Raw genomic sequence first — 20,522 nt, forward strand, 5'->3', positions numbered from 1 at the left:
TTTTTAGCGCGGAATTCTCAAGGTGAGTATGCACAAACACACACTATTACTTTTTTTTTTTGCTCTTTTGAGACGCGAAACACATAATAAAATTTGTTAAAAATAATTTTCTTTCTTTCTTCTTTTTTTACTATTTTTTTTCTTCTTCTTTTTTTTTCATAAACTACAATAAAAATTCATTTATGAAATTTATTTATGAAACAAAACCACAAAAATTAAGAAAATCCGGTTTCGATTTGGCAAGAGTTACCGCTTTTTATGTTAATAAAAAAAAAAAAAAATATTAAAAACAAATTTTTTTTGTTTTGTTTTTCGTTTATTACTAATTAGTCGGTTTTGTTGAATTAAGTCACAAAAATAGATAATAATATTAAAGAAATAAATTAAATATAATTAAAGTAAACACAAAACTACTTTTATAATAAATCCAAGAAAGCTGTGCCGCACTGAACGTCTGAACACAGACTGAATTCATATAATATACCATTGAAAGTCTCATGTTAGTTCTTTTGATATATATGCTTTTGCTAGTTTCGAAGGTGTACAATTGTATGTGTATTTACGTTTTTATGCATGTGTATGCATAATGCCGTCATCATCGTATAAAAAAGCACAAAACCTACTCGGAGAGCGACTGCTGGCGCTTATACACAAACAAAGCAAAACCAATCAAACAAGAAAAATAAAAGCAAGCAAGCAAGCCAGCCGACCAGTCTGTTACATTATTGTTGTTATTCATACTAAATAAAAATGTGTATGTGAGCGATATGTCTACAATGCGTGTATACTTAAATACATTGTATATATATATATATTTTCTTTAGAAGTTATTAGTCCAGTTTTTGTTTTTTTTTTTTTCTCTTCAAGAAATAATGAAAAAAAAAAAAAATATATAATTGAAATATATTTTTATTAAAAAACATTGAAAATTCTCCCGTTTATCTAACATTAAGGCATAACCATCTTTACGATAATTTCGTCAAATAACATAATACTTGATGTCATTGCAGAAAAAGGTACTAATTGCATTAATATCGCTGTATAATGGTTGTGTCATTAAGCAAACACTAAAAAATGCCATTAACAAAATGAAAATTTTTCTAATAAAGAGAAACAATATGCCTAAGAGTACGAACGACCGAAAGTAAAACTCTCTTAAATAGGCATTAATGGGAAATAAAATTAAAGATAACGACGATTAGTTAGTAACTCTTAAGGTAAATACCGATTTACTATAGCCTTTCATTGAGGCAAACTTTTTGCTAATTGCTTCAATATTCGCTAAAGTAAATAGGAAAACCGGAACAAAGTATATTCTGTTCGCATTGATTTGATAGCAAAGATTACAAGACGGGATAGCATATAAAAGAGCATAAGAGCCGTACCTATTATTACGATTTAGAATAATACAAATCGTTCGTCCGCCAGGCTTACGAGAACTGCTGCTTGTTACTATTATGAGAAAGAGGTCTTATAAATGGCAAAGCAGAGAGAAGTCGTGAGTTAATTGTAATTGAATGAATGCAAATGCAAACAGCAGTTGCACTCTTTCAAAAGTCTTTTGCATAATTTATTGCATAAGTTATTGTCTTAGGTCCAAGTTCTTAACCCGATGAAAAGTTCTCATATTTTGCATGCTTTACGATGAGTAAAATAGTTTCGTATATGTGCACGCTTATATATTTATATGTATTAATATATGCATATATTTTTGAATTGAGCAATTATTGGATAGTGTCAAAAATTACATGCTACAACTCGTATCTCATATATATTTAAATGGAAAGTGTCAAAAATTACATGCTACAACTCATATCTCACATGTATTGCTACTAATTACACTTATTTCACTTCATTTTATTTCTTTTATTAGTCTAAAGCTTTGAAATCTACCAAACTAGACTTGATGAAAACTCTTGAAGAGTATACATATACATGTGTTATAAACTGAAAAATTTCTTTCGATACGTGTTTATAAAGATGCACTATATATATATATATATATATATATAGATAATGAAATGTAAGAGAATATATCTATGTAGCTCTCATGCAGAGAATTAAATAAGAAGAGAATTTAAATTGGAATATAAATGTACGGGTATGTGTGAAAACCGGTGAAAGAAATTCAACATGATTTGCCTTTGCATTCAAATTCTGGTTGGATTGAATGAGTTAAAAATAGTTTCCAGATTATAAGAAAGCAGGTTCCTAAAAATCTATACACACACATGCATAAAAAATTTGTTTATAGAATTCAGTATCAATCACTAGCAGAACATAGTTCTGAATGCTTTCAAAAAAAAATTCTTTTTCGTTGTTCTACTAACAGTGGACTGACTATAACAAGCACATGTAGTGGTAAATATGCATTTTTTGTATTATCATTCTAGGTAAGCATTATTCTCCCGGTATTCATTAATGCATTTACTTGATAACTAATTGAGTTCATAATACTCGTCCATCGCCATGGGAGATTGGCGGTATTTGTATGACCATCTCGGATAGTCTTTTGGAATTTCTGAATTATTGTTTCCATCATTCATAGAAAAATAGATAAACAAATGTGTTTGAAGCGCTTTATCTAACGTAGACCCTAAAATGAGCACATTGGGGTTAACATGTTCTTATTGTACTTTAAGATAATTTTTTTTTTTTTTTTGTTTTAATTATGTTACAAAGACCGCTGTGGTCTCTCTTGTAATTAGACATTTCAAAGGAACTCAGCTATAGGCAGACGAGCCGTGGGGATCTTCAACTCCCAGTTTTATAACTTCGCGAATAGATAAACAGGTGTATAAATAAAACACAACATAACATGTACTTGCTGTCGTTATGTTATTACAAGTACAACGGTTTTTTTGCAAATGCTTCTTTTCTTTATAGGTTTATAGTGGAAATAGGTTTTGTTTATGTAGATGATTTGGTACCCTGGATTGAAACGAGTTGCTGGTAGAATTAGAATGCAATTGAAAATATTTTTATAGACTATGGGCAACTTGCACATTACATTCAATTTGCAACGTAAAAATGTGGCTATAATCCTAATATTAGTATTCTGTTTCCGATTCGTAAGACGAACGAATCAAAAACGTTTTCTACATTTTATAAACTATGAAAAAAGGTTTGACACTGTAGAGCATTGAGAAATTAGTTGATATCCTAAATGATCATCTATCAATTGATACCCAAAATGGAAGTGGCTAGATGGTCGTATACGAAATATCAGAAAATTCTAGCAAGACGGGAAATTAGCTTATCACTCCGCATTTGCTTTCGTTTTATGAAATCCTTTATATCGCCCAGAATCATGGGCATTAAAAATCAGTGCAATGAATAGATTGGAAATTTTTGAGATGTGGTCTTACCATAGAATTCTAAAAATGTCGTGGGTAGATCGCAGGTTCAATGCTGAATTCTTGATAGGAATAAACTCTGAGCATGAGCTATTAAAAATATGAATTCCTACACCTAATAGAGGAAGGCCGCCCGTGTTTTAAGGATAAAAAAAATGATGGTCTACCGTCCGGTAATGGATGGGTAATGAAACAAGAAGCAGAAGAAGACACCTCTAATGCATGCTTGGGATCAAGTAGTGACGGATTAAAAACACGCCTACAATGACCGAACGTATAGCATATAAATCTTAATCTTTGTGCTGAAAATAAAGCAAGTCTGCTGCGCCCACCCATTATCATAGAGTATCGAAAATTTCGTTACTTTCCTGTTTTTAAGTCTTTTTTAGAATAACGATGATGGGTATAAAGGGACCCGGTCACGACCGAGTATAAGTTTTTTACTTAATTATTTTTGTTCACCATTAATTATTTTCATAACGAATGAAAATAATATTTAGGATTTATCGTCAATCTTGACAAGGTACAGAAAGAAATTTATATTAAGGTATGTACGTATCTTAGATATGAAAGCTTATTATAAATTTTCGCACCTGTTTGCAAATATTCATATCTGTAAAGAGACGATTCGTGTTTACAACATGTTGGTCTTATACGACTAGTTTGTTCGGTATCTTTACTTGATTTCGTTTTTGATGAAGAAAAATCTAAAACTGCGACAAGTGATCGACCGTTACTTATACTCTGGAGTGAGTCTGGTCACGTAGAAGAAAGTCATCAAAATTGTATTGGCTCTTGTTTTTGATGGAAATAAACTACTACTCATTTTAACAATACTTTGGTATATCCCACCAGATTCCATCGTATTCCCCCTAGTATGACAAATTTAATTGTCTGCCACCGTAAACATGGCATACAGAGGGCAAATGGTTGGACACGACTAAATTGAACTACGATTTTATGTTGATCAAAAAAAAAAAAAAAATATATATATATATATATATATATATATATGGAAGTACTTCCAATGTTACTGCCAAGTTGATATCTTCATCCTGAGAATGTTTACAACAGACATTACACAGACGGACGGACGGACATCGATTTAGGATTTGCTGTTGAACAAGAATATGTATATTTTATCGGGTAGTCCCTGATGCTCCCTTCTGGGCATTGCAAACGTGTTGATAAAATGAAAAGCTAATTAATGAACAAATTCAATGCTATATGCTATATAAGACGCATATCATACACTGGCCACCAAAAAAGGGGTTTGATGTCCCAGACTTTCTGAGACCGTCACTTTTATATTAACATACATTATTATTATTTGTCCGAGTCAAATTTTGAAGCTACACCTTTTGTAAATTCCACATCATTTTTCGTGAGAATGTTAAGAAATTTTTTCACTTACTTCGCAGTTAGTTCGTTAAAACTTGATTTCCGGATTGTAATAAATTAAAATATAGGTCTGAATTTTCAATGTTGCCTTTTAGATCTTTCGACTACAAGGAACTTGCAAGAATCAACAACGATATTTGAAATTCCTTGTTATCAACTAAGGGTCTGCCCCGCGAAACTTCATTTCCGATCCCAGAGAGAGAGAGAGAGAGATATCAACTTTTTCTAGTTTCTCTCAAAAATATGCAGTGTGTGTATAATTCAGGTTATAATTAACTCATTGGCCTAAGGAAGCACTATAAACCTCAGTTCTTACACTTCTTGCTGAAACGCTGACGGGGAAGCGATGCACCCTTCGATACGAATTTCCTCACAAGACACCACGTACCACCTGCAAGGTTACGTTAAGCTAATTAAGCTACGCAAGTATGACATAAACTCAATGGATTGGCACTGTTAGCAGGATAGATTCTACATAAATTGAAGAGTAATTCGCTGCTTCATATCTCCAAGTGTTACAAAACGAATAAGAAAATTAAAATATTTGCATGCTTCAGTAGGTGCAGGAAGCAATTGTGTAAGTACTTTATACTTTTACATCTATACAACGTACGGGACAATTAGCACAAAATAATGCAACCTTGAATCCTAATCCCCGCCTAACAAGTCATTTTTTAATGACTCACAATATCACCTATGCTATGCTTTGGCAGCTCAGATAAGAAACTTATCGTTTTTATTGACATTTATGAGATTCGGCGCAAGACACATTATGAGCTTAAATTTTATGTTATTTCGCGATAAATAAATTTAAAAATTTTGTACATTATATTTTTAGGTTTGTTATGCTTTAATAATTACGTGTTCCTTTTTTTTTTGTTTATTTATTTCAAAATATAAATTTCACATGCAAATGATATAACAACGTATGTCTACAAAACAACCACAGCAGGGCGCCTGCTATGATTTTGCGGAATCCTCAAAGAATATTCAATGAATTATTGACTGATCCGTGCGTTCATGTACATATATATATATATATGTATATATACACACATCCGTAATTGACTGTCCCTCGTTTCGTTTACATATGCAATGTTGTTGCTTCGCTATGCTTCGCATAGAATGCAAAATAGTGTGTGTAAATGTAATCATGTTTTATGTGGCGTAATAAATTCAATTTGACAAAATAATCGCGGTAATTGAGAGATGTTTTGTGAAACGCACACACATATAGCCGCACTTGCAAAGGTTTACACACATACACGGATAATGAACCAATTTACCATTAAAGCATATTTCGCTCTAATAGTGCAAATATTGATGTATGCGAACATTTGAACATTTTATATGCATTCATATGCACAAAATAAGTTCGGAGAAAAAGTACTGGGAATAAATTCTTATATTTTAAAATAAATTTATTACCATCTTTTTCCCTCCCCCCCCCCTCTCCCTAACTAATAATCTAGCGATAATTCTACTGAATTTACATTGGCTGCAGTTTTTCAATATTTTTCGCATTTTTTCAGTTAAGTCGTCAGGAAAAGTTTTAAATGCGAATTATTTGGCCGATAAATTCCCGAATCTTTTTGATTGAGATTAAGCATATGCAGCATATGCTTAATGTTTTTTTTTTTGTTGGATAGTAGTAAATAATGTTATCTCTCACTTTATTATTACTCTATAAAACAAAACAATACACACAGAAGAGACAAACAGACGAAACGAAAAACAAACCATGTTCGGTTTACGATATTCATTAATGCCTAGGCTGTTGTACACCACTGCCGCCTTACTTTAAACACTTCACTTTGCCTTCATATCCGATATTGAACCATAAAATTCAATTAAAAGTAAATGAGTCTAGTTTTAGCTTTGATTCTCAATTTTCGTAATTTTGATAATTCTAACGATAATCGGGCATTGGTGATCAGAGTCATGGTAATAGAGATTTTTACCTGAAAAAGGTTTTTTTTTATGTATTTTCCAAGTATTGCAAGTATAGCGATAACCAAATGATGTTTTTTCATTTTCATCAAACACAAACCTTACACAAGTTGGGGAACATTAAATTTTTGCACACGCATGCAACAAATGGGACGTTTGAGAGAGACCCACCTTTTATTATATAGCATATCTTACCATCTGACTACCATCTGATAACTCTTCTTGTATCTATATGTTCAATTTACTACTAATCGCAATAAAAGTACTGAGCTTAGCTTGTTTGAAAAGTATTCATTACCTGATCGTAATCAGTTTACAGAGCTCCGTTAAGAGTGTTGCCACACGTCTTTGCTAGTTACAATCGAATTTATCTTCACACCCAGTTTCCTATATTTTTTCCTTTTTTTTTTTTCAATATCACTTAGGAAATATTTACCTTATGATAGCCAGAAAGAGATAGGGAGAGAGTGATAGGGTATGATCAATAGCTTGGGATGTGTACGACCGATTAATTGATGTTTGGTCGTTGCCGATCGGGCATTGATAAAAGCTCGGCCAAAGGCCAATCATAGGTTGATTCTGCTTATGATGAATCACTTCTTAGGGTACGCGGTTTTCACTATGAAAAAAGATAGCGATTGGTTAGCTTTGCAAATTCGCTTTGATAAGTTCGAACTACATGGATATATTTTTCTGCTTTCTAACCCTATAAGAGCCATCATTTCAGATATAAACATTTCTATGGTAATAACATAGGTCAAGAATCGCATAAGATGAGGAAGTGATACGAGATATTTATTAGATGGCTTGGAGCGACTATAAGATTTAAATTCATTTGCAAATCAAATTTTTTCAATTTTAAATTGACATAGCGTTCCATTTTATATTGATAGATTTTTTCATTTTCAAAAAAAAAAATTTTTTTTTCTCATTTTTCCTCTCCTTATATAATTTTTTTCATTTTCGAATGAGAGTTTTTGTACAAAAATATGTAAAACAATGAAAGGCAGCACAGAAAAGCTTTACTAAAATTTCTCTCATTTTCCCATATACTACGAATAAATAATCATGTATTCACTGCTGTTTTTTTTTTTTTTTTTGGTTTTTTTTTTAACATCAGCAAAATTTGAATCTTTTTGTCTTATTAGCGATTATCATCATTCTGTAGCACACATCCTTAATATAAATATATGTATCTAAACAATATTGAATGAAAATCGAATATACATGTGAATGAATTCACGTCCGCACGAAAAAGCAAAGCAAAAAAATTAATAAAATATTATATGAAATATGCATTGCATGTAATTTTGTAGATTATCTATGAAATTATATGAAATTTGAAATCGTTTTGTGTGCATCGTGCGTACGCCAAACTTGGATTTCCCATACAAATCATACGTTCGAAAATAAAACAAAATTTTTTTCTTTTGTGTAATTTTACACATTAAGTTAGTCATTAAGTATATAACAATTATATAAGGATTCATAAAGCATTAGACATTAGTTCATATATAAATCGGTTATCCATCCACCTGCTTCTCATTACTAGTTTTTCTTCAACGATTATTACAAATTATACCGATGGTTGAAAACAAATTGACACGTTACAATGGGGCAAGGCCGACTTTTAATCATCCTATAGCAATAACTATGTCTTCAAAATGGATCTCAAGTTGGGTAGTCGGCGTAGAAGGAATCCTGTCTAATGGCAGTTAGCAAAGGCACAAACCAAGAATTTGAACAGCGCTCGTCGATCCGTTAACAGAGTTCTGTTAAATGAACTTCCCGCAGGATTTAAGCCAGAATTTTTTTAAAACCAAAACCTCTCTCTACGTTAAATAATTAGTTAAAATTAAATGTGAAAAAATTTTTAGAAAAGTTTGCTTAGCACTGCTAACCCTGGCACTGCGTGAATCCTTGATCCAAAGATGTACAGACTACATTCCGTTTTACTTGGAGAAATTTTTTATCAGAATTTTTTAAGAGAATTGTGTGAAATTTCAATTAATACCCGCTCCGACGATGTGCAGGTTATACTCGGTTTTCATAAACCCTATACCGCATGTGTCGTCTCTATCTCTTTCTGTTTCCTTCGCCACCACTAGGAAATATGCTGAAGTTTCCATAATATGTGGTTATTAATGAATAGCATTTATTAATTTATGTAGAGGAAGAAGAAAAAGAAAGATATAAATAAAAATATTTTATTTTTTGCTTGGAGTAATAAAAATGCCAATTTCCAATTCTATTCTATAATAAAAGTAAATGACATTTTCTAATAAGGGCGTATGAAACCTTGCAGTCTGCTAATTGTTATTTTTTATGCAAATATATATGTCAAGCGCACGTCATCAGCAGAGCAACATGAACTTTAAATTGTTTTTTTCTCTATTATATAGAGGCCGTTTATTTAATATAAACGCACCTATGTTGCGTATATATAGAACGTAGGCAAATTGTGCGATATTTATTACAATGTATATCGAGCGAAGGAGGTTTAGCGATCAAACATCTTATATTATTAGGTCGAAGCATAAGTAACTTCCGTTTTTTTTATCAAACATTTATTTTCTTTTCATTGAACAACAAAATTCTATTAATTTAACCGTTGATTGTGAGGTATTCGAAATTTTTGCTATACCTCTAACCTAAAGGTTATCTTCAAAGTCGGAAGGACATCCCGTTTTTTAAGGTCGTATCTCTAGAACGGAATTTAACAAACCAATTTGTGACTGCCCGATCAGTTATCGGTGCCTCACCGCTTACGCTACATATTTTTAAGTTGTCGTCCTAGCGCTATTGCTTTATTAGAACTCCCAAAGGATTACATGTCAAATAAGGACATTTCGAGGTGAAGAAAAAAAAAAGACAGTACCATGTAACATGCACCATATAGAACAGCTGAAAACTATATAGTGGACTATAGTGGGTAAATACCTCTACTTAGCTGCATACGAGATTACTTATGACTCGATCTAATAAGTTTGGATTAATTTTCTATTCCTTATATATAGCGAATTGTACAACTATAGTTTAGACCATGGTCGATGGATATAATTTAATTACTCCCTTTCACTCTATCGAAAAGCCAATTTAGAACGGATTCAACTGCACAATCATCCAGGTCAAAAAAATATTCTACCTTAGAAGCGCTTGTTCAAATAATTTGATGTGAAAAGTTTGTGGGTGCATTCGCACAGGTGGGAAGAGGTGCCAGTTTCTGAAATCAACATTTTCAATTCAACAAGGTTTAATTGGCTCAATGGAGCGCTTCTCATTTGATTTTCTCAAAAATCTCTCAAACCATTGCTAGATGCGGGAAACAAAAACCCTAGTTGGCTAGCACGTAGAATATGGACTTTTTGCAGTTGCATCTAATATGCAGCATATAAAACAGTTGGTGGAAGACTGAACTGAATCCTCGTCTATATAGAGAAAACAAAAACTCGTTTGTGTCGAGGGACTACAGTGGGTAAGTACGAACAATAGACTCTGCTTACTTAGCTGCATCGTAGATTGCTTATGACTTGATCTAATATATATAAATATGCAAAGTAAAAATTTCAGAATTATATAATAACGTAAGCTTGCTTAAAATCTACCCGAATAAGGTAAATAATAATAATAATTTTAATAATATAAAATAGATTTAAGTAAATAAAAACAACACCAGACGTTTATGTTTATAAACATATAATATTTTAAATAAACTTGAAATTTTTTAAACGCCACAATTTTTACTTTTCGATCAAATTTTATTCGAATGCATTTAAAAATAATTTTCTTAAGAAAGTCAACGTTTTTTTATAGTCGATTCTTCTTCTGTAAAAGCACGTGGTATCTGCTTGCCATAGTTGCGTTTCCATAAGCCTTGTAGTGTACACAGTCTCTGTCGTGCTCCTCTTCTCTATCTCACTTCGTTTAAAAAGCATGGTCTATGTATTATATATTATATTAACGCACATAGCAGAAGAAGAAGAAGAAAATAAAAAACAATTTAATATTTGTTAGAGCAATAAATGCCTCTATTTACATTCGTTTACGCACAAACCCACGCATGCTTACGTGTGCAATGAGAGCGAGACATTTCTAAAGTGTTAACATTGGGAGAAGTATTCCTATAGTAGCCTATATTATGCAAAGCAAAGCATTCCAAAGTTTCTTAAGAAATTTTCTCCGAGCAAGACTGAATATAAAAAGTGCATCGTTGGGAAGGCTATTTTAAATCCTTCCGGGAATTTTTTTTTTTTTTGGTTTGTGCCTTTGCTACTTATATTTAAATATAATTTCGCTCCCTTATATTCTGTCTGTTTCAGCCAGAAAATGGTTCGAAATCCATCCGTTTTTTGACGACTCAATGGTCGTATAAAAAGTCTACAATTACCAGCAGCATGATATATATAAATATATCAGTAGAGCAAATTATTACAAAGAAAAGTAGGAAATCACGATTTGATCCAAAAATATTTTATAAGTTTTCCTTCTCATATATTTGTTTTTCTCAGTATTTTATAAAAAAATTATTGCAAATTGCATTTCAAATGTACATCATACCTTCGGACAAAAACAGTGCAAACATCATTTTTTCGCATGGAGCTTGTGTTATGGATTTTTGGAGCATTTTCGCGTGCTTCACGTTATCTGCGCATAAAATCCACAAACGGTGAGAAGATAAAATCGAATTTAGCTGATAAAACTGTCTACCATCTACCTGTACAAAAACAGCTCTATAAACTCACCAATAAAATTAATATCAAACTATAGTTGGATTTGAAGGCCTACTCCGTCTAAATTAGGAAGATTAATATGTTTTTGTAAATATCACATATATATATATGCATATATATTTTTGAAATGATGTCAACTGTTTCTAGTATAGTTGCTTAACAAACGGGATGTTAGCGGCAGGCGACCCTCGAAAACTAGTTTACTGTCAAAGCTTATGGCATCTAAACTGGAAAAAGTCGCTTACTTGCATTTGTGTTACGCAAATCTATGCCAGTCAAAGAAATAATGCCAATCGAACGAGCTGGAGGCATTGAAATGCAAAAAGCCTTTAATTTACGATTCATATGTAGCTTTATAGATAAAATGTGCGCATTGAAGAGAATAAAATAAAGATTGCGTCAGAGAAGTTGTTGGAATATTGAAGTTCATGTCTCCTAGCGAAGTTTGCGGATCAATAATAATACAAGTAGGAAGCATCTGCAATACACGTTCTCTTCCCCCCAAAGCGAAAGCCGAGCCAGCAATCACAGCAATATTTTCATAAAATGTGCCAACAGATTTAACCAAAACCTTGTGGTCTAGATCGAATATAGATGACATTGTTTACATACCCACAGTAGAAACTGTTGACACATTCAGTGAACCGCAAAAACAGAGAGGTAATGCTCTTTAAAATGAATTGAGATATCCAAAATTTGATCAGATATATATTACGCAAAGTTTGTCAAAATACTATAGTGTACAATGAACTTCTATCGCGATACCGATTAAATTTTTCAACATCAATACAATGCATTACACAACGAGAAAATCTTAATTTCACTACAATATTCATATCCGCGAACGTGTTAATATTGAGAGTTTCGAAAACCTATAGTTGAAGAGAGAACAACAACAACAAATTCGTTTCTTCCAATATAATATACATAGCTATAACAATAATATTATTGCACTTGCAACTATCAGATTATTCGCACAGACGGCGGCCAGGCCATCATCTTGAATTTAGTTGATTATCTTTTTATTTTCAACAGATGTACATTTCTCAAGTCATGCAGAATTCAATATAAGAAATTCATTTTGGATTAACTTAACTACAAAGAGACTAAAGAAAAGGCATCTGAATGCGATTTGACGGTAAAGCAAAAGCCATAACAATCATTTCTCATCTTGACTAAAGAATTTATATGAGCATAAACTACCACGCAGAAGCCAAACGTACTGCACACGTCTGCGACAAGAAAACAATGCCAATTAATTATGAAAAGTACCAAGTTAACCGAAGATTAAGCGAGACTAAACTACAAAGTAATTTTCATAATGGTAGCAGGACGATTAATAGTAGCCGTAACCGTAACAGTAACTGCAAGTGTAATAGTAACTGCGACTGTATCAGTAAAAATCATAGCAATTACGACGCCTACAAGAGCAGTGGCAATCGCAGTCATGCAGTAACAACGGCAACGAGGAGTTAATCACGTAGCTGAAAGTTAACCTTCGCTTTTGTGTTCATCTGTTTGGTAAAAGTCAAATTTTTCTTACATGATTACGCCCCAGATTAAAAATAACATTTTACAGAGGACAGTGTTGCTGTGGCAGATTGTTGTTGTTTTGCTGCATTTTAGAAGACGGAGATTAAAACTGACAGTAACAGCATCGATGCTCACACTATACTAGCTATGTGTATATGAAACCGGAATTTTTGTGTAGGTACACGTTTTCCCCCCTGCCTCACAACTCGTGGATGTCAAACCACGAGGCAAACCAATCATCGAGCCGTTTTCAGAGGAAGTGGGGTAAGTATTACTCAGCAACTGCGTAAGGATGTGACAGCTAATAAGAGGCAAACTTTTTCAGATCCCGCCAGATAGAGAAAATAAAGCCTCGCCGCCAAAAGTGATAAGCTTGGGTCTTCGCATGAATTTTTATATCGGGCACTTCCAAAACAGGTCCAAGACGAAGAAGAAATGTTGTCTACAAATATCACATTCGTTATTAGGTGCGTCGTCTTAGGTGTTGGCTGCTCGTTGTTGCCAGATGTTCGGGGCTATAAAAAAACGCTTCTGCAAAAATGTCTGTGATGTTAGGACTATAGGGAAAATATCGCTTTCATATTTGCATTCCAGGCATTACTAGAGTCTCACCTTTCTAGCAGAATACTATAGTGAGTCATATTCTTTGTTGCTGTTTTGCTTATGAGCCATCGAACGTAATAGGGCGCTTATGTCGGCAATGTTTTCAATGTTTTCACCACTTGAAGGCAATTGTTGTTTCCATTGCATTTTAAAGCGTTTTTGTTGTTGTTTATATATATATAAACATATGGTAAATAGCGGAAAACGGAAATTATAAATTCATATGTAATTTATGCGAAAAATTCTATTCACAAAAATAATTTTACCATGAGGCGGCTTTAGGGAAAATTTAAAAATAAATAAAACTATGAGATTTTACAGACTTAGCGCATCGATTTGGTAGCACATACCGTCCAATCCTGCCCTATCAGGCGCTAAAAAGCTGCACAAAAAATGGGGAGGTAAGCACATGTTTAAGCATGTGTTTTCAGTGAAAACATGATTTTATCGGTGGAGAACACTGAAACCAATGTCTATGCAAAAGCCATAAAGGACGCGAGAGTTTTGTAGAGAAATATTTACCCATCCTACTGAACTACCACTGACCACCAAATCCAATTGCGGATATGAGAATTCCAAAAAGTTGATGACGAACGGCCGGACAGATGTACGTGTTTAACATGATCCTTTCTATGTATGAGCCTTAAGCGAACGCTAATGAATATTTATAGATGCTGGGAACTAATGGATGATTCCCATAATTCAGTAGTAGTTGCAACACCATGTACACAGCCTAGTGTAACTATACCTTGTATCCTAAATTAATAAAAATATGAAAATTACTTAGACTCTGAATTTACGAGTAACCTTGGACGTTAGGTAACAAATTAATGCAATCTCTCCACGAAGCTCTTAAGAATACAAAAAATAAAATTCAAGTACAAAATTTGTCGCTCTTTATATTATTGTTCCTGCAACATTTCGCTCTCTCTATTCACTCTCTATCCAGCCAGTGGCTGTTGTTGACTACATTGGCAAGAGAAAAAATATTAACAAATCAAATTGCGGGCTAATGGAAATATTTACAATGTATTTAGCTGATCACTCGCAAGTGAACGAGAATGAAACCGTAAACCAAAAAAAAAAAAAAAAAGAAGAAAAGAAAAACGTACCAAGTTGAAGACTTTATGTTATCTTTACTCCTCACCAATTTTCCTCTTCGAACTTCCGGTCAAATGTTAAAACAAGTAAACCTTTCTGTTACATAATACATAAAGTCTGAATAAAAGTTTCGATTAGTTGGCGTTTCGTGTATACCAGAGAGCTCGAGGTATGTAAAGTTGCAATGACGTGTGAGAGGAAGTCATTTGTGGATTTTCCGTTTTCTTTTTTTTTTTTTGCTTTAATCAAAATTTGTTAGTCAGCATCCTAAGCTCTCCAGGGAATGCTTAAGATTTCATTGTCGAAAACTTACTGCAAGTGAAACTTTACAAAATGTAAAGCACAACTGAAATGAGAAAAACTATATAATCCGTTCAGCTTACAACGAATCTCGCATACCCTGCTTTATAAGCATTCACTGCTTTGTCTAACCTCTTTGAAAATTCATTTAAGCCAAAAATTAAATGCTTCTATGCATTAAGCTAAGTAAAAGTGTGCCTTCCGAAAAAGACAAGAGAAAAAAAAGGAACGCCTCAAAAACAACAAACACTACAACAAAATAAACAAATGAAAAAAATACGGGAGAAAAATTCGAAAGAAAATAAATAAAGTGCGCTTAACATAGCAGCATAGGCATTCACGCCATACTCATTTGGTAGTAAGGTTTTGTTGAGTATGTAACTTTCTCAGCAGCGTCGACGTCTAATGTTTGTGCGTCGTTCACACCGACCGCAAGAGCTGCCACAGTAAATGCAATATTAAGCATGTTGAACCCAAAGATTAAAACTCCCACCGATTTTGTAGCAACACTAGACAGCAGCAGTGATGCTGTTGTATCAACACCAATACTTCCAATACCAACGCAAATACAAGAGGCAAAAAAGTAAAATGTGAATGAAAAAAGGAGAAAATCTTTTCGTTCTTATTTATTCGTTTTTTTTTTTTTTTTTTTTATTTTGGGTTTTTATTTTGCTTTTCATGCGGACAAAAGACATACAAATTTGTTTATTACATTTGTAACAGAAGCCTCTCGTTAGACATAGACACAACCAATCAACCTAAGTTTCAAAGCCGAATCAATTAAATCCACTTCCATCTGCCTTGTGCCATACTATCTCTCTAACTCCTCTTGCAAGCAAAGCACTTAAAGTTTGAAGATTTATTTATTTATTAACTGCTCGAAAAGATTTTATCATCATTTCGATTCATTCCATTCATTCCCTATTCAATCAATAAATCAATCAATCAATATTTAAATTTATAATTTCCTATAAACGATTTAATAAAGCGAATAATGTGCCCAGGTTGCTTAACTTTAATTTTCTTATAATTGTGATGCATAAGAAAAAGAAAAGCAAAACAAATCGCACTGCACTGCACTGCACGCTGCATTTATATGATATTCTTATGTAATTTATACATAGCTCTGTGTATGTTGTTAGCAGCACACATGCAACAATCAATTGCATATAAAGTCAAAAATAATATATCGTATTGAACCATATACCATATATACCATAGAGTGTGTGGGTCTTCAATTGTTATCTCCTTTGTCTAAAGCGTTGTCTTGCACTAGTACACTAGTACAATTTTATATAACACATAACATTCCCCCCTAATGAAAATTATTCACTGAAAATACTTGGAGGAGAAGCAATTCAAGTCGTTTCGTGTAAATCCATTATAATGTAATGGGAAACTAGTGTGGTAAGTAGTTTTATGTAAGATTTAAGGCGAATATTAGATACCCATCAGCTTAAGCGAATGCTCCAATCGTTGTTGTTAGTCAACTACGAATGACAAATTTTACAAGACAAGATCGTAATTAAGGCAAAGACTTTTCGATTTGTATTCTGAATTAAATTTATTCACAAGCATACTCTCTATGAAAATCTTACACGGATGTAAAAAATATCAAACGTATACGGAAACGGAAACGGAAGAGATTATCCTTAGCTTCCTGTTAAGGGGTTCACAATATTCTTTAAATAACGCCTACGTTCAAGCTCGAACTAGCGCAGATAGGTGCAGCAGTTTATCTGTCGCCAACTCGGACATTTCAGCGATAGATGAGCGGATGCACATGTCTAAAATGTTTTCAAAGGTTACCTTTATCAAGAGCATATGCAAATTCTGTACTTTTCGTGTTTGTTGTCAACTCCAATCTTAGGTTCAACTATTACTTATGTTCAACCATAGGGAGTACATTAAATCTATAAATTGTTTACAATGCATTAAATAAATGTATTTACGCTTGATCAGCTTGAATAAGCGAAATGGATTTAACTGAGATTTACATGCGTCCTTGCATCAGAGTTTATATATATCTTTTGGTACAACCATGACTCACGTTTCCTTCACTCCTTTATAATATGTGGAATGTATTTGTCTTATTATTTGATATAATCTTTCTTCGAATTTTTTCTCGAAACTCAAAGGTTCGCCTAGAAAAACGTGTCTGTCTTTATATTTATATTATTTAATTCAGAACAAATCAAAGCAAAAGTTCGATCAGACTCAATGATTACGTAAAATCGTTCGCATTTCATTTGACTTTGTATAATGAAATTGCAATAAAAAAAAATAGATAAATTTAAAAAACTATTTTACCATAAACGGTATAAGCAGCATATATACCTCTGCACATTCCTGCAATTTCTCGTAGATGGTACACATTTCGTGGACAGCGTTCGTATGCTGCAATTTTGCTTCCCTTTGTATTGTTTTCAACAGACAATATTGTTATCACGACAACAGATATGTCGTCCACCACTTTCCTCGTTTGTTATAGTAAATTAAGAGTTTAATATAATTTCAATACAATTGAATTTTTTTTCGACTTTGATAATTTTTATATGAACAAATGATAAATTCTTGTATCCATCACGGGTATCTTCGCTTTGTCGAAACGTTTGCAACGCCCAGTAGGATGTATCAGAGACCCCACAGAGTGTATGAATTTTGGATGAAGCAAACCGATTTGTCGGTCTGTCCGTCCATGTAATGTCTGTTGTAAACATTCTTCTGAATCTATCGACTTAAAATTTGGCCAAACATTGCAAGTCCTTGCATCCAGATTGGCACTTAAAATGGGCCAACTCGGGCGAAAGGTACGCCCGCAGCACCACGTAAACGGAGAATACCTCCGTTTTTTAAAAGAAATAAAAAATTGGTTTTTTGCTCATTACTCATAAGCTAAGGCAGATAAGTGCGCAAAAAATTTGAACGCATATTCTGTGCGCGATAGCACTTGTACAACGTGGAAAAAAATTGACGACACCTACCCAATGTTATATCATATAAAGCGCATATAACAAGCTTCTAAAATCTAAATGAAGGTTTCAAATTTGGAATGCCTCGAAATATTTTTTGATTGGCAGTATTTCTGGTAGACGTTCTCTGGTTAGCGAAAATGAAGACATCGCCTCTAAATTTCCAAAAGAATTTAGAAGCGATCCAAACTTTTCCAAGGACATGGCTACAACGCCGCTCTGACGCCTATATGGCAAAACGTTTATTGTGAAAAAATCAGTAGCGCCCACTCAATATTACAAAGCAAGAAAATTTCTTCACCAGTTCTTTGACCTTTTTTCTCTTTTTTAGTGGTGATAGGTATAAAAAATCCGGTCACGACCGATTATATAATTTTCTTGCTTGTTTTTTTTTCTTCATTTCGGCTAACATGACGAAAATTCTCGTTATCATCGAAATCAGCTTAAAAGTAAACGCACTATTACGGCTATGTCCATGGTAACGTCACAAGTCACAAGACAGTCACAAGTAATTTTTTTTATCTGTAGTCTTCGTAACTTAAAAGCCTCACTTTTAAACAAACTTGATATCAAAGGGCTGGCTGCGTTCTGGCTATTGTTCGGGAATGCAAAGCTGAAGAGAAGGTCGCGAAAACTGCGACTGGTCACCGGTCACAACGTCCGAACACGGCTGCCGGTGTTGTTTAAACTAAACCTCATCCTCTTACTTAAAATATTTTTTCCATCATATTTCATGTTAAATGTATGTATGTGTATTATGATTTATACATGTGTCATATTTTCGTGATAAGTTACCTAGAGCGAGCATCATATTTGTCGTACTGACACGCTTACGCTGACGCAGCTTAAAAGTTAATACTACTTTTGTTGATTTTGCTCGAAGTACGTTCTCCTATTGTTTCACATACTCCCAAAAAAACAAGAAAAAAAAAAAAAGGTAATAAAAGGAAAAAATTAGTGGTGGGGAGTAGAGTATTCGATCTAAGCCATATATAATTCCTTCTTTTTTTTTTTTTGCCCATTTTTGATTGTAAAGTTCACCTTGTTTTAATCTTAGTAGATGTATTCATAAATTTTTGAACAGATATGCAGCCGTAACATTTAATGTTATGTTGAAGGAGTTCTTATGCGCCAAACTTTCATTCATTCGTTCGTTTTCCCACTTCATTGTTGTCTAATGTAGTGGCGGCGTCCACCACATAAAGTATATCTTTGTACTCCTCATTTTTACTGCTTTTCATTGCAGTTCTGTCTTCTGTCTGTTTTCTTCTCTTCTCGTAAAACTTTTTGGCAAGAAAGAAGAGAATTTAAAGTTCATTATATTGCACAGCACAGACAGTTCAGTTTGTGCATGAATTTTCTGGATTCATGTAGAACAAGCCGACAACAATGACAAGAAATTAACAATTTTGAAAAGAAAAAAAAAGAAAAAAAAAAAAAGAGCAAAAAAAAAAAAATAAACGAAAGAATAACTAAATGGAAAAGTTAAAGTCGCCTTAAAGCGAAACTTGCATGTCTTCGAAAAGATGCAGAGTATGATCTTTGAAGTAAGTAAAAAGAAAAATGCATAAAAAAAAAGCTATTAACGGATAGATAATCTTGCTACAAATATTTAGGCCATCTGTCTTTCCGGCTACCTCTTGAAATTTTTATTAATTTCAAAGAGAATTAATTAAGTGTCTTTTTAGTTTCAGGTTGAAAGCTAACTACATATATATACATATATGTATACATATACAGATATATTTATATATTTATATATATATAGAGTTTTTCGCCTGTTAATTGATATATTCTGCATAGCACATTTCGAACAGAGAGAAAAACTACATGAAGACCGTGATATAAATGAATCTAACGCTTAGCTAAGTTCTAGAAGTTCATAGCTTTTTCATTGGTAATCTTTAAAGATAAAAGAAGAAGAAGAAGAAGAAGAAGACGAAAAGAAAGGGAAAGCTTCTCTTTTCACATATTTCTATTCGATGGACATGAGACAAGGCAAGGCACTTTCTAATTTCGATGGTGTGATGATCTATCTGCGTTGTTATGAACGCTATCGTCGTTTATGCATAAACAAGCGAACAGACATGTTTACAACAGATCGATTGAAAACCTTGTGCGAATGTAGCTTTGAAAGCAAATAATATTTTTATTTTTTTTTTTTTTTTTGTGATATTAAGCAACATTGGATTACATGCTTTGAGCGAATTGAGAGGAGAAAAGGCAAACAAAGAAAGAAAAAGAAAGGAAATGAGCTCACAAATCTCTTGTGGAATAATAAAACGTCAACCATCAATTGCAATCAATTTACTTGATTTGATATGCAATCGATTGAACAAATTTTTGATCCAACATATTACATTATCTTAAAACAAGCAACAACAAACATTAAGATGAAATAAGAGCAAAATGTAATTTAATGTAAACCAAATTTTTTCACAAAAACTCAATCAAATATTTGAAAAATAAAATAAATAAGCAAACACTGCACTGCACTCTCTATAGACACCGCACATCATGAGATAATGATGTGTTCCGTTTGACTTTCCATTCGCAACATCTTGCGATAATTATTG

General features: G+C 33.0%; 1 protein-coding gene across 9 annotated transcripts in view; it reads right to left on the reverse strand.

The window, feature by feature from the left end:
- LOC119636578 (protein muscleblind) overlaps positions 1-20,522 on the reverse strand; it is a 216,865-nt gene that overhangs the window by 112,328 nt on the left and 84,015 nt on the right. The window lies entirely within an intron of this gene.

This window comes from Glossina fuscipes, unplaced genomic scaffold (assembly GCF_014805625.2).
Source record: "Glossina fuscipes isolate IAEA_lab_2018 unplaced genomic scaffold, Yale_Gfus_2 28, whole genome shotgun sequence".
In the NCBI taxonomy this organism is placed as follows: Eukaryota; Metazoa; Arthropoda; class Insecta; order Diptera; family Glossinidae; genus Glossina; species Glossina fuscipes.